Source organism: Ornithorhynchus anatinus, chromosome 5 (assembly GCF_004115215.2).
Source record: "Ornithorhynchus anatinus isolate Pmale09 chromosome 5, mOrnAna1.pri.v4, whole genome shotgun sequence".
Taxonomy (NCBI): Eukaryota; Metazoa; Chordata; class Mammalia; order Monotremata; family Ornithorhynchidae; genus Ornithorhynchus; species Ornithorhynchus anatinus.
This window is the reverse complement of record NC_041732.1, coordinates 31,379,885-31,384,734: the sequence shown is the minus strand read 5'-3', so window position 1 is coordinate 31,384,734 and position 4,850 is coordinate 31,379,885. Positions and strand designations below refer to the sequence as shown.

The window sequence follows — 4,850 nt, the reverse complement described above, 5'->3', positions numbered from 1 at the left end:
GTTTACGGAAGGGTGAATTTGCACCCAGGTTCTTGAAACAGTCAACTAATCTTTTAGTTCCCCCTTAGGATTAATTCACATTAACTTCCATCATCCATTCCTAAAGGATACGCTTCACTAATAGTCATCACAATTGGTTTGTAATTTTTATAGCTTTGTTTTTAATATGTATTGTCTTGTCTTATGCTGTTGAGACGTCTCTGACCCATAGCAATGCCATGGACACATCTCTCCCAGACCACACCACCTCCATCTGCATTTGTTCTAGTAGTGTATCCATAGAGTTTTTTTGGTAAAAATACCAAGGTGGTTAACCATTGCCTTCTTCCATGCAGTAAACTACAGTCTCCACCCTCGACCCTCTTCCATGCTGCTGCTGCCCAGCACAGGTGAGTTTGTAGCACATTGCATTCCACTCGCTAGCTACTGCCCAAGCTAGGAATGGAATGAATATGTCTCTGCTTGACTGTCCCTCCTGTAGTCGAGACTGGTAGAGCACTGGAAACTCTCCAGGTGTGACCCTGAGAGGGGTTAAATATGTATAGCTCACTTAAAAGATAAGTGTTTTAAGTACTTTTAATTTACTATTGATCCTATTCAGAGAGTTAAGCAATTGAATCTTTGGTCAATGATCTTTAATGAGGGCAAACATAATGAAATTTAAATGAAGAGTTAAATTTTATGTTAATCTGAATGCTTAAAGCTTTGTATTTGAGCTAATGTCTAGATAGGTTAATATTTCTAGATAGACTAATATTTCCAGTAACTACATTCCTAACATTGAAACTGAGAGTTTTATAAATTCACAGTTACTTCTACTGATTTTAAGCTTAGTTACAGGTTGAAGGGAAAATTGAATTTGGTGGGTTGAGAAAGGGAACCATATAATTACTCAGGATTAATCTGATATGCAAAGATGAAATTAGCAGTTTCTTTCCTAGATATTATCACAGAGACAAATGAGATGCAAGTTTTTCTTGCCTGGGATACTTGAAATCCTGGTTCTTAATAAATATTAATTATTATGGAAAATAGTTTTTTAGTTCTCATAAGAATTTTGGACTATTTCAACCTATTAACCCATAAACAATAGTCAATCCGCTAGCATACCAATATCCCAATTGTTGCCTCAAACCAACCAGTCGTATTTACTGAGCACTTACTATGTGCAGAACACTCTACTAAGCCCTTGAGAGAGTAGAGTATAACAGAGTTGATAAACATGTTCCCTGCCCACAACAAGCTTTCAATCTAGAGGGAGAGACAGACATTAATATAAATTAAATTACAGATATGTACACAAATGTTATGAGGCTTAGGGAGGGGTGAATAAAGGGGGTATAAATCCTAGTGCAGGGGTGATGAAGAAGGGAGTGGGAGAAGAGGAAAGGAGGGCTTAGTCAGGGAAGACCTCTTGGAGGAGATGTGCTTTTAATAAGGCATTCAAGTTGGGGAAAATGAATGTCTGTCAGATATGCAGAGGGAAGGGGTTCCAGGCCAGAGGCAGGATGTGGGCAAGGGGTCGGTGGCGAGATAGATGAAATCGAGGTACAAGTAAGTAGATTGTCATTAGATGAGCGAAGTGTGCACTTTGGGTTAAGTTGAAAATCAGAGAGGTAAGGTAGGAGAGAGCCAGTTGATTGAATCAATCAATCATATTTATTAAGGGTGTGTAGGTTGTGTAGGGTGCTTTACTAAGCACTTGGGTAACAGTATAACAGACACATCCTCTGCCTATATCAAGCTTACCGTTTAGAGTGAATTCTTTAAAAGCTACGGTAAGGAATTTCTCTTTCTAATTATAATGCATTTTTTTATTTTTTGAACAAATGCTTTTCACTTCTTCCCTTCATTACTGCTACATGAGCATAACAGAAATGTCTGTTTCCTAAGACTACCCAAGCTGTTTTCTCTCCTAATTCAATGTATCATGTTCGTGGGGGCAAAAAGACAAGTGATTAAGGGAGGATGAAGGAGATTTTAAAAAGAGAAGCCTCACTCCTAAAGTTCTTCCAACATCTTTATGGGTACCCTTAAGTTGAAGGGCCAAACGTAGTGATTGATTTCTGACCTTCTGTCTGGCTTCCAATAATATGTAATCGTGTGGCTGTTCATGTTTCTAACTAAACAGCTACCACCCTGGTCCCAGGTCTTGACACAGTACAACTAAACGACTCAATCAGCTTCCTTGTTGGTTTCCCTACCTCCAGCCTCTCCTTCCCCTATACTGCCACCTGAAAGATGCTCAGCATGGGTTTCTCCACTGCTCAGAAACCTCCAATACCTTCAAATTTACCTCCACACCAAGAAAAAACTCCTCACAATCATCTTCTGTGCTTTCCACTACCTTACATACTTGCTGTCTTCATCTCAGACTCCTTAGTTCACTCGCTCCATTTCTCCAACTGTACTATGCTATCCACTTGCCAACCTCCAGGCTCGTGCTCGATCCACCAGGCAATGCTCTTCTCTAATAATAATAATAATTGTGGTATTTGTTAAGCACTTACTATGTGCCAGGAACTATACTAGGTGCTGGGGTGGATACAAGCAAATAAGGTTGGACACAATCCTTGTCCCACGTGGGGCTCACTATCTTAATCTCTATTTTACAGATGAGATAACTGAGGCACAGAAGTGCTTACTATATGCCAGGCACTTTAATAATAATAATGTTGGTATTTGTTAAGCGCTTACTATGTGCCGAGCACTGTTCTAAGCGCTGGGTAGACATAGGGGAAGCAGGTTGTCCCACGTGGGGCTCACAGTCTTAATCCCCATTTTACAGATGAGGGAACTGAGGCACAGAGAAGTTAAGTGACTTGCCCACAGTCACACAGCCGACAAGTGGCAGAGCTGGGATTCGAACTCATGAGCCCTGACTCCAAAGCCCATGCTCTTTCCACTGCGCCACACTGCTTCTCTGTACTAAGTGCTAGGGTAGATACAAGATAAGATAGACACAGTCCATGTCCCACATGGAGCACAGTATTGCATCAACCTCCTTGCTGGTCTCCCTACTTCCAGATTTTCCCTGCTTCCAATGTATACTACGTGCTGCTTCAAAGATCTTTTTCCTGAAGTGTCACTACAGAAGTGTCATACCTCTCCTTTCTATAAAATCCTCCACTGGCTCCCCATGTCCTCCTTCCCCATCAGGTAAAATCTCCTTTCAGCCGGCTTCAAGGCTTTCCACCCATTTATCCCTCTTCCCCACCTCACTGTTCCCTAACCTGCTCTCTGTGTTGCCCCGAAGATAGCCTTCTAACTCTTCTAACCTCACTCTTGACTTTGCCACCTCCAACCCCTTACTCATGCTGCTCTCTAGCATGGTAATCCCTCTCCCATCAAATTCGTCAGATCTCAGCCCTCCCTATACTCAAAGCCTTTCTGAAAGCCAACCTCCTCCAACATGTTTGTTTGGAAGGTGGAGCGGTGTTGCTGATTTTATGGTATTTATTAAGTGTTTACTATGTGTCAAGCACTGTTCTAAGTGCTGAGGTAGATACAATCCATCAGATTGAACTGAATCCCTGTCCCAAATGGGACTCATAGTCTAAGTAGGAAAGAGAATAAGTACTAAATCCCCATTTTACAGTTGATGAAACTGAGGCAAAGGTCACACAGCAAGCAAGTGGAAGACCTGAGATTAGAACCCAGGTCCTCTGACTTCCGAGCTAGATAGGCCATGCTACTTCCTCAATTAATTCAATCAATTGTATTTAGTAGTGCTTATTTTGTGCAGACAACTATACTAAGCACTTGGGGGAGTACAGTAAAGTTAGATTCCTGCCCTTAAGGAGCTTACAATCTAACAGAAGGTAGAGACACTAAATAAATTGCATTCCAACTCATGTGAACCTCTTAGCCAAGTCCAACAATAATATACCTGATTTAGCTCTGCCACCTGTCAGCTGTGTGACTGTGGGCAAGTCACTTAACTTCTCTGTGCCTCAGTTACCTCATCTGTAAAATGAGGATGAAGACTGTGAGCCCCACGTGGGACAACCTGATTCCCCTGTGTCTACCCCAGCGCTTAGAACAGTGCTCTGCACATAGTAAGTGCTTAACAAATACCAACATTATTATTATTATTAGTTATCTTTAGCCCTTAAGTATATATGTAAATTCAATTGTACATTCAATTATTTCATTTACTCTCTAAATACTTTTATGCCTGCTTATCCCTTTAGAGCACAAGCTCTTTTTTAAATCTAGTTGTTAAATGCTTACTCTATGCCAGGCATAGTACTCAGCGCTGGGGTAAATACAAGCTACTCAGATTGAATATAGTCCATGTCCCCTATGGCGTTCACAGACATTTTACAGATGAGATAACTGAGCTACAGAGAAGTAAAGTGGCAGACCCAAGGTCCAACAGCAGACAAATGTCAGATCCAGGACTGGAACCCACATCCTTCCGATTCCCAGGGCTATGCTCTATCCACTAGACCACACAGCTCCTTGTGGGCTGGGAATGTGCCACCTGTTTATTTTGTACTTCCTAAGTACTGCATTGCATCCAGTGAGCTTTCAGTGTATGTTACTATCACTATTACTTTGAGACTTTTCCTGAACTAGCTAAATTCTCATATAATCTTTGAGAAGCAGCAACTGAAGGGTAAGAAAATACCTAGTTCAGTATATGGCAGTTCAAGGATCACTAAATCCCAATCAAGAATTCATATTTTCTGGCTCTCTCTTGTCACTAGAACACTGTGTAATTTCTCAGAAAGTACTTCCTGGTGCAGAAGCAAGAAAAAAGGTTTTTTTGTATCATTCTTTCTGGCTCACAGCAGAGCCAGGAGCTGACTAAGGCTGAGACAAACTAACCATTAGATATAAAGAAC

The 4,850-nt window shown here is 41.2% G+C and overlaps 1 non-coding gene across 1 annotated transcript; it reads right to left on the bottom strand.

Moving 5' to 3' along the window:
• Nucleotides 1-393: 393 nt before the first annotated feature.
• On the bottom strand, nt 394-531 carry LOC114812506. Its single transcript, XR_003760158.1, has one exon. It is a non-coding gene; the product is annotated as a small nucleolar RNA SNORA7 (small nucleolar RNA).
• Nucleotides 532-4,850: the final 4,319 nt, after the last annotated feature.